Source organism: Crocodylus siamensis, chromosome 3 (genome assembly GCF_052110815.1).
Source record: "Crocodylus siamensis isolate JL-2025a chromosome 3, ASM5211081v1, whole genome shotgun sequence".
Taxonomy (NCBI): Eukaryota; Metazoa; Chordata; order Crocodylia; family Crocodylidae; genus Crocodylus; species Crocodylus siamensis.
Window position 1 is genome coordinate 247,633,145 of NC_143397.1, and position 10,621 is coordinate 247,643,765.

Sequence of the window (10,621 nt, forward strand, 5' to 3'; positions counted from 1 at the left end):
TTGTCATGCATCTGCTGATGCACGATAAAGTGCCATTGGCTTTTCTGATGGTTTCGTCACACTGCCGACTCATGTTCATCTTGGAGTCTACTAGGACTCCAAGATCCCTTTCCACTTCCGTGCCACCCAGCAGGTCATTTCCTAGGCTGTAGGTGTGCTGGACATTTTTCCTCCCTAGATGCAGCACTTTGCATTTCTCCTTGTTGAACTGCATTCTGTTGTTTTCTGCCCACTTGTCTAACCTGTCCAGGTCTGCTTGCAGCTGTTCCCTGCCCTCCGGCGTGTCCACTTCGCCCCATAGCTTAGTGTCATCTGCAAACTTGGACAGAGTACATTTCACCCCCTTGTCCAAGTCGCTGATGAAGACATTAAAGAGTATCGGTCCAAGCACCGAGCCCTGCGGGACCCCACTGCCCACACTCTTCCAGGTCGAAACCGACCCATCCACCACAACTCTCTGGGTGCGACCCTCCAGCCAATTCTCCACCCACCGGACTGTGCAGTCATCCAAGTCACAGCCCCTTAACTTGTTCACCAGTATGGGGTGGGATACCGTGTCAAAGGCCTTCCTGAAGTCCAAGTATACGACATCCACCCCTCCTCCTGCGTCGAGGCGTTTTGTGACCTGGTCATAAAAAGAGACTAGATTGGTCAGGCACGATCTACCTGCCACGAACCCGTGCTGGTTTCCCCTCAGCATAATTTGTCCTGCCGGGCTCTAACAAATGTGAGCCTTGATAATTTTCTCAAAGATTTTGCCAAGGATGGAGGTGAGACTGACTGGCCTATAGTTACCCGGGTCCTCCTTCCTCCCCTTCTTGAAAATGGGAACCACATTGGCCCTTTTCCAGTCCTCCGGGACTTGACCCGTGCGCCACGAGCGTTCAAATATTCCCGCCAGTGGCTCTGCAATGATGTCGGCCAGTGCCTTCAGTACCCTCGGATGGAGCTCATCCGGGCCTGCCGACTTAAAGGCATCCAGTTCCTCCAAGTGACCCTGCACCACCTCAGGGTCCACGCATGGAAGTCTGGTGCCTTGCTGCTGCCTCCCTACACTCCCAGTGAGAGACTTGTCATGCCTCTCACTTAGGAACACTGAGGCGAAGAACTCGTTGAGGAGTTCAGCCTTGTCCCCTCTGTCCGTCACCAATTGTTTCTGCCCATTTAGCAGGGGTCCTATTAGTATATAGGCACTTGAGCCCTGTGACTGGTGCTTTTGCTACCCCCTCGCTCAAAGTCCTAAAGGGCTTTTTGTCTCTAACCTTCCCATTCCTTACCTGTGCCGTATTGCTGTCCACCCCCTGCCTTTCACGTTCCCAAAGCTCTCTTTCTTCAGGCTGGGCTGTCCTTGTGGGTGCCACCTGGTTTGGTGGTCCACAGCCTCCCCCACCCTCATCTTCCCCTCCCCCCGACGAGCCTAGTTTAAAGCCCGCCGGAGGAGATCCGCCAACCTGGAAGAAAACACACGCTTACCTTTGGGGGACAGGTGAAGCCCATCCCAGCTGAGCATGTCCCTCGTTGTAATGTGTGGGTCATTGTCCAGGAAGCCGAAGCCTGCCTCGAGACACCACTGCCGAAGCCGCCAGTTGGTCTCTCGGATGCAGTTCTCATGCCGTCTTCCACGTCCGTTCACTGGTAGGATGGAAGAGAATACCACCTGTGCACCAAATTCCCTCAGCACGCTGCCGAGAGCCTGGTAGTCCGCCATCAGGTGATCGGGGGTTCTCCTGGCCACATCATTAGTTCCCACATGGACAAGGACCATGGGGTAGTAATCGGTGGGCTTGATCCTGGCCTGGATTACCTCCGTCACATCCTGAATCTTAGCTCCAGGCAGGCAGTAGACCTCTCGTGCTGAAGGGTCCTGGCGACAAATGGGCCCTTCCATACCTCTCAGGATGGAATCGCCTATAACGAGCACGCGTCTCCTCCTCTTCTGGGTCCTCTCGGATCTCTTGATCTGTTTGGAATGTGAAGAATGTGGCATTTCCTCCTGCCCAAGGGTTTCCTCCTCCCTTTCCATACACATCCTCTGCCAGCAGAATGGGGTCAGAGGAGGGGCAAGCTGAAGTGCTCAGGGTCAAGATACAAGGGGGCCATGGGGAGAGGGATCTAATGGTGGGGTTCTACTACAGACCCCCCAACCAAGGGGAGGAGCTGGGCTGGGAATTTTCAGGCCAGCTTGCAGAGGCATGAAGGCAAGGGATGTAGTTGTCATGGGTGATTTTAATTACCCAGACATCTGCTGGGAGGAACAGTCAGCCAGGTAAGACCATTCCAGGAGGTTCCCTGCCAAGATACAGGACCTCTACTTAATTCAGGAGGTGCACAGTCCCACCTGGTCCTGGCCACAGGCAATGACCTGGTCAGGGGCCTCCAGGTTCTTGACCACCTGGGCGATAGCGATCATCACTTGCTGGAATTCACCATCCAGCGCAGGGTGTCAAGGGCCTGCGACAAGGCAGTAGCCCTAGACTTCAAGAGGGCCAACTTCAACGAGTTGAGGAAATTAGTGGGAGAGGCGCTGGGGTTCTTGAGAGCAGGGGAACTCAGTGCCCAAGATGAGTGGTCGTTCCTTAAGGAGACGATACTCAGGGCCCAAGGGGTGACTGTCCCAACAAGAAGCAAGGGGGGCAAGAGTGTCCAAGGGCATCCTGGAATGCCTGATTGCCAAAAAGGTGGTGTACAACCGGTGGAAGGGGGGGTGCTATCTCCAAAGAGGAGTATACCTCCTCTGCTCAGGCCTGTAGGGGGGCTGTCAGGAAAGCTAAGGTGGACATAGAGCTAGGACTAGTATCCAAGATCAAAGATAATAAAAAGTCCTTTTTCAAATACACAGGGAGGATGAAGAAGGCACTAGGAAGCTCCCTTCTTGAGAGCACGGAGGCAGAAAGGGATCTTGGAGTCATTATTGACCCCAAGATGAACATGGGCTGGACAGACCTTGTTATGCATCCACAGATGCATCTCAAGTAGGGCCAAGGAGGTGATCCTCCCCCTCTATGCAACATTGGTCAGGCTGCAGCTGGAGTACTGCGTCCAGTTCTGTGCGCCCCATTTCAGGAGGGATGTGGACAACATGGAGAGGGTCCAGAGGAGGGCCACCCGCATGATCTGGGAACAACAGGGCAGACCCTATAATGAGAGACTGCGGAACCTAAACCTGTTCAGCCTTCACAAGGGAAGGCTGAGGGGGGACCTGGTGACTGTCTATAAACTCACTAGGGGGGACCAGAAGGGTTTGGGAGAGACCTTGTTTCCCCTCGTGCCCCCTGGCATAACAAGGAATAACGGCCGTAAGTTGTTGGAGAGGAGGTTTAGGTTAGACATCGGTAAGAACTACTTCACAGTCAGGGCAGCTAGGAGCTGGAACCAACTTCCGAGGGAAGTGGTGCTGGCTCCTACCCTGGGGGTCTTTAAGAAGAGGCTTGATGCCTACCTGGCTGCAGTCATTTGAGCCCAGTTTTTTTCCCGCCCAGGCGGAGGGGTCAGACTTGAAGATCTACAAGGTCCCTTCCCACTCGACTTCTATGATTCTATGAAGCCTCTGCATATTAGTGAAACATAAAAGTTATTGTTATGGGGCACTACGGTGTGCCTGCTGCTTTACGAGCAGAGGCAGTTTAGCTAGAGAGTCTTGAGAGCTAGGCAGTGCTTCACAGCTGCAGGTAGCCTTGGCAGCAGGCTAATGAGGGAACTAGGTGGTACTTGCACCCAGTCAGCAGACTGAAAGTGCACGGGGCTCGGGCACATATAAGCCCCAGGGCTGGGGCTGGCAGGGGTTAGTTGTCTGGCAGCAGCCAAGGGGAAGGAGCTTTTGAAGAAAAAGCTACTTGCAAATGCTGGGTTGCCTGTCTGGCTGTTGGTAAGACTAATGGGCTCTAGGAGCTAGTAAAGTACCTGGGGCTAGGAGGCCCAGATTATTGAGGGAGAAGCTTACCTTTTTAAAGGGGCATAGTATGTCTTCCAGTGTCATTGTTAATTTTATTGTTATGTTGTAGCCTGGGGGCTCATAATTTCATTGTTATTTGAACCGGTGGACTGGGATGAGGCTAACTGGGGAGAAGGAGGCCTCATTGAGGCACACTACCATGTAGAGCCCCAGTGCCAGTGAGGGTGTAGCAGATACAGGGCTGCAAAGAGCCCAGCATCAGAGACGGTGCAGCTACAGGGGCCAAGGACCCAGTGACAACAGGAGGCTAAGCTAGACTGAGGCCTCATCACAAGGGACAACATTTAAATACCACTTGCGAGGCATGAGGCATGGTAAAGAGGAGGTTTTGAAGCCATGCATCTAGCCCATAAGGCGTACAGTATCTTGTGAGGCACCTACTCAGCGCGGGACCCAGCAAGGGGTTCAAGAACCCATGGGGTTCAGTGGGGCCCATCAAGACCGTGACCGAAAAGACCACTCATGGGCGGCCTCTTCATTTATTAATTATACCAACAAGACATGGCAGGAGAGAAAAGAAGGCATCTGCAGGGCAGAACTGACACGGTCTTGGAGCCCTGGGGCATCACGGCTGTCCCTGGGGACCCTGCGCCATGACAATTATATATAAAAAATAAAGTCTGTATAGGTTAGTTTACTCTACTTGTTCTGTAACCAGTGGGTTTTCGGTGTAATGACGTGTTAGATCAGTCCAATCCATCCAGCTCCCAGGCAAACCACATTATAGCCTGTTCAATGGCTAGGACTGCTACAACATAAACATGTGATTGTGGACTGGTAAAGCAGTACAATGGCTACCAAACTATAAGTTGACCAAACCAGTGTAGTAACACTATTACATTATGGAGAGGTATTTGCTGCATTAAAGAAAACAGGCATCAGAAGACTAGAAGCCATAGAGATAAGAATTCAAGACATGGCAAGTGTAAAGTTAAATGATATGAAGATGAATTAAAAAAAAATTAGAAGGACAATAGATAGCAAAATCAAGGCACAAGGCTAGAGATGAAGATAGGAATCCTGCAGAAGATAAAGAGATAACAGAAGATGATAGAAGAAACTTGTATGCACAACCAAAGTCAGTCTGACCATCAACTAGATGACCATAGTTGTGTATGCTATAGTTATTGCCAACTATAGCATACACAAGCTGGATTTAAAGGGGGAACAAGGCCATGGTAGGAACGAATGATGAAGTTGGACTGCTCCCCCGTACATGCAAACATGGCCTAGGATGCAAGAAAAAGAAGAACAAGAAAGGAGAGTCAGTGAATACTCACTTGTAGAAGTAATCGTATAATCTCAAGGCTGAGAGGCTTGGATGGAGATGGGTTGAAAAGCTATACGTGCATACACTGACTTTGGAAACTGCTCTGCTTCCTGCTGTCAGTGCTGCAGTTCTGTAAGTAAAACATAGTTTGTTTTATGTCTTGCCTTGTAATAAACAGGCCCTTTAAACAGACATGGCAATGACATCTGATTGTGGTTTTGGCTGCACTGTTTTGGAAGCTGTTCTTCAATCAAAGTGCTCTGATGACTAGAGGAAGTCTCTGGTATGAAATTGGTTGCACCTGGCCACGAACTGCTAGTGCCACACGCCGAAAATGGCAGTAACTGTGGAAATAGTATATGCACATAGCACAACTTGTACCACAGACCCAGGCAGCAAACATCAGCAGGAATTCATCTGCCACCTTCAGATACCTCACAAACTGACTGCTTCAAGGCACCAATGCAGTAATCTCCAGATATAAAGGGAACATCCTAACCCCAGGTGTGCTCTGGCCACACCTAACACTGGGTCCTTGCCTACAACAGGAAGGTTAAATGTGGAGGGCAAGGCACCCACACAAGAGACAGAAGGATGGAGGGTGAGCTTGAGAACTGCAGAGTGTGAGCAGGACACAGAGCAAGCGAGAGACCGAAGAACAGACAGACACTGTGGAGAAGGGAAGATAAAAGGGCAGAGCACTAAGTGGTTACAAAGCTACTCAGGAAAGGGGTGTGAGTAAATGGAAAAGAGAGGGATAAGGGGTGGTGCCCAGGAACAGGTAGAATAGCCAGGTAGTGTGGAGAAGGGTAACTGCGGGGAGTCAAGACCAGAAAGACTGCAGGGTGTCCCCATGCAGAAAAGCAGGGACATGGGAGGGTCATTGGTGGATGGAAGTGGGTGGGAAGGAGTCTAGCAAGGAGCAAACAACTGGATAAATAGGTTTGAGATGTAGGAAGCAAAGACAAGGACAAAGACAGGGAGGCAGCAACCAATTTGAGAGGGCACTGTATGCAGAAGAGGCTCCAATGCTGCCTGCACCCCAGCCCTTTAGTTTGCTGGCCCTGCCTCAGTTTCCTTAGGCTCCACATGTAGAGAGGAACAAGTGTCATAGAATCATAGAAAATGAGGGTTGGAAGGGAACTCAGGAGGTCATCTAGTCTAACCCCCTGCTCAAGGCAGGACCATCTCCAGCTGTATTATTCCAGCCAGGGCTTTGTCTAGCTAGGTCTTCAAATCCTCCAAGTATGGAGATTCCACAGAGAAACCTAGCTCAGTCTATCTAGACATTACACCATATGGTCAATAAGGAACTTGGCTCCAGAAGTATAACAGCCAGGGTCTGCAGCTTGCACAGCAACGGCAATGACACAAGCCAGTATAGCTGTGGCAGCTCTTGTTCATAAGCCCCCTTCCAAGTGGGTGTCCAAGGCTGGGGCACCAGTCACCCCCTAGTCCTAATACTACTGCTTGGCCCCATGACACAAGCCATCTGGGGCACACTGGCCTTTGCATCCTTCCAGAGGGGCACAGAGTAGGCCATCAACACGCCTCTGTGTTCAGTCAGGCACCAGAACCTGGAGATCGCTCCTCATAGACTAATATACACCCATATGCAAAATATGAAGAAATCCTACTATCCCTTTTGATTTCCAGGTGCTTTGATTGGTCACTAGCTATTTTTCTTACAAGGAGTATTTTTGATTTTTTATGTTTATATTTTTATGCTAGGGTAGCAATTTCACGATATTTCTGTTTGCCCTAGCAATGGATTGATTTTGTTGTTGTTGTTGCTATACTAGCATTTAGAGACCTGAAATTCTACTTTGCTCCCAAGAAGATGACTACTAGTCTCTTACTCTATTGGCATCAGAAGTTTTTAAACAAACTGACTGTTTGAAAGAGTGAATACCTTTGTTCTCTGACTGCGTGCAAAGGTCACCATTTTGAAAGGGACGGGTGGGGGTAAAGGGCTTCTGTTCTCCCAGGGAAAAAGGCCTCATGCAATTATATACCTTATTGACTAAGCTCTCTTGCTCTTTCCCTTCTGAGTTCTTTCTCTTGCCTCATCTGGCTCTTTATCCCTCATGGGTTGATCATGTCAGGAACCTCAGCAAGGCCCAGGAGTAAACCTCTCAAGGGGCACATCTACATGTACATTAATGCACCATAATTGCAGTGCATTAAATTTAGTAGCTGTCATAACAAGTACTAACTTAATGTTCCATGATTGGCACTACTAACATCTTTTAGGTGACGCTAATGCTCAGTAAACTAATTCTACTATGCATTAGTTCATTAGCACGACTTTCACCATGATGTGCTAGTGCAGTAGAATTAGTTTATTGTGCTTTTAGCATCTCGTGTAGACATGCCCAAGGTGTCATATATGAGGAGTGGGTATCATCTCCACCAATATGATGGGACTCATCCTAGGAGAAGCAGGTATGGAAGGTGGCCCTAGATTTTCTTGTGGCTGCCCTTGTCTTCTGATACGACAGCTGTAGCTGCTTAGCTTGGCATTGTTTCTCATGCCTGTCATAACTCAGCTGTCAAATGTCCACTGTAATGTCGAGTGCCAAGGGTTTGGAACAGGCTCCCCCCATAGGTGGTACAGTCACCCACCCTGGCAATCTTCAAAAAGGGTCTTGATGGCCATCTTGCTGGGGACAGCTGATCCCAGCAGTTTTTCCTGCCCAAGTGCAGGGGGACTGGACCTGATGATCCTCCCAGCCCCTAACAACTATGAAACTATGATATCTCTTTTATTGATCATTATCTCTTTTAATGGTGTTACCCTGCAGCTGGGCCTGTGCTGCCCTTTCTCTCCACAGATGAGACCCAGGATTTCCTTCCTGGCTTAGGCTGCAGCACTAAATGTCTCACAAAAATGTCATGAAACTTACCTGTCTGCTAGCTTCCTGCATGTACTTGAAAAGGGGAATTAGTTGGAAACGACAAATGTTCAAGAACATACCAGAAAATTTTAAAAAAAGGTATGGGGGAGAAAGGGGAGCTAGTGGAAGGAACATGGTGGGGAGATGGAACATGGCAGCGGGTCGGGTGGAGATGAACATGGACGTAGAATTAGAGCATGTGGAGCATATCAAAAACAATGTGGAGCTTAAAACATTTATCATTTATTATTTGTATCACACTTCTCTCATTGACTTTCAGACTGTACAAACACTGAACAAAGTTTATGCCCACGAAGAGTTTGCCTCTGCTTAGATTGTAAGAACTGGTGGGTGGATACAGACAGACAGGGTAGTACAATAAAATGGGATCACAGGGGAGTACAATAAAATAGGCACTGACAGACATGCAGATCTCCACTGTCACTCATGGCACTTCACAGAAAGCACCATGAGTTAGAGCAACCTCTGACCCAGCAGATGTTGGCTGTTGGATTGAGGGGTTGGGACTGAGCTGCACTTTGGAGCTGATCCAGGAGGAGCTGTCTGTCTGCAGCCTCTTTCCACTAGCCCCACCCCTCTCCCCTCCCAGCTCTGGTGCTGTCTGCAGGATGGGAATGGGGAGAAGGGAGGGGAGGGAGCTCCAGGCTAGGGTTTGCTAGGCTGAGCTGGAGGTGGAGGCAGGTGGATTGGAGCCCCCCAAGGTGGGTATGGCAACATTCAGAAAAGAAGCAGTCCACCTTCTTCAGGTGGGGACACTCCCAGGCATCCTAGATGGGGTGGGATCCTAGGGTTCCAGCCCTCTTGCTTCAGAAATCATGACATACCTCATTCTTCCTGCTCCTCCCCCACAACCAGCCAGGATTTCCCTTTTCCAGGCCCTATCCCAGGTGTGACAGGCCTCATAGGTTCAGAACATTTGTGCTGATGACAACAATGTGAGTTCTTTAAGTCCTCCTTTGTCTGGTGGGATGATCTGACTGGTTGTTTACAGCTTTGCTATGTGCTTTCATTGTGGCTGGAGAGGAAGGAAACATGAGCTGGGGAAGGATCTGTTATAATGAGCTTTCATATGTGGTTCCCCTTGCTAACCAAATCCCTTTATCCAAGCACATGGAGAATATCTATGCTTAATGACCAGCTCCTAAGTACAAGGAAATGTCTAAGCAGTAAAAGAGAAAGATAACAAATGTGATACACCTTCCCCCTTCCCTAAAAGTTTAGCACCTGTCTTTTTCCAGGTCACACTATGGTTGGGGCCCTGCACCTCAAGCCTTCAGTGTATGAGGCAGCAAAGGCCTGGGTTCTTTGAGAAGCAGGATGATGCTGTGGCAGGAGCCACATAGGAAATCTTTTCTTAGCTTTCTGTGTCAGGGTGTCATTCTAACAGTGCACCAAAGTGAAAACTGAGAGTGGGGGAAATTCACTCCAGTACAGAAAACTAATACCTCATCTTGGACCTCACAGCAGGACTGAATTTGTGGATGAATTTCAAGATTTCTCTATGTCCTGGCATATATGTGGTCCACTATACATGTGCATGGAGTTGACAGGATTTTTTCTATACAAATGGGGTCAAGGAAGACTGTGGGTGGATTCCCAAATGGTGGTTAAAATAACTTGGAATAGAACCAGGCCCGGTTGCCAGACAAACCAAGGAAAAGGGAAATTTGTGAGCGGAGTTTTTTTGCACACTAGGGAGAACAGTGCCCACTCCTTCTTTAACCTTGAGAGAAAAGGCAGTTGCTGAGCCCAGGGAACCACTGCACCTGTGGAGTTAGGAGCTAAGCAGATCTGCCCCTCACCCACTATGGTCTCTCAGGATCCCAAAGGATTTAGGCCAGGGGTGGGCAAAATGGCGGATCTGGCCAGAGGCCAGACTCCATTTCCCAGCAGCTCCTGCCCATGTCATTTGGTTTCTATGGAGACTGGCCCAAGCAGTGCTGGCAGGGTGCACGGCTGAGCAGGGAGCTGCTCCGGGGCCAGTGCGTGCCACCAGCAGATTGCAGCTCTGCCCAAGTCCGGCCCATCCGTCATAGCAAAAAGGGATGAACCACGCTCCTACGTAGTAAACCCCCGCCCCAGTGGTAATGTCTACAGGAGGAATAAAAGACACTCAAGAAAGAATTACTCATCAGTACCAGCAGAACATATTGAAGTACTTCAAGAGACAGCAGAAGAACAAACTTCAGAAGAAGAACCAGACCACCATGAGCAAGAGTTTCATCACATTGCAGAGAATCCAGCAGGACCCACAGAGGAACCTGATGACAACACACAAACTAAGAGTGGACGTGTGGTGAGATTGTCTGTGAAGTACAAGGGCTATATAATGGCATAGCAGTAAAGGTAGACCCCTCTGGTGATCCAAGTGCTAGCAACTTCTGGCTCCACGATCCTGAAACGTTCTGTGTTAATGTAGCACCTGATGAACATCCAACTATTTAAGCTCCCAGAGTAAAGAAGGGGGATGTGGTATATATA

The 10,621-nt window shown here is 49.4% G+C and overlaps 1 long non-coding RNA gene across 1 annotated transcript; it reads right to left on the minus strand.

The window, feature by feature from the left end:
• Positions 1-270: 270 nt before the first annotated feature.
• Positions 271-1,996, minus strand: LOC149869653 (uncharacterized). The gene is made up of 3 exons (XR_016441125.1): positions 1,805-1,996; positions 1,474-1,632; positions 271-625 (listed from the first exon to the last, which is right to left on the minus strand). It is a non-coding gene; the product is annotated as an uncharacterized LOC149869653 (long non-coding RNA).
• Positions 1,997-10,621: the final 8,625 nt, after the last annotated feature.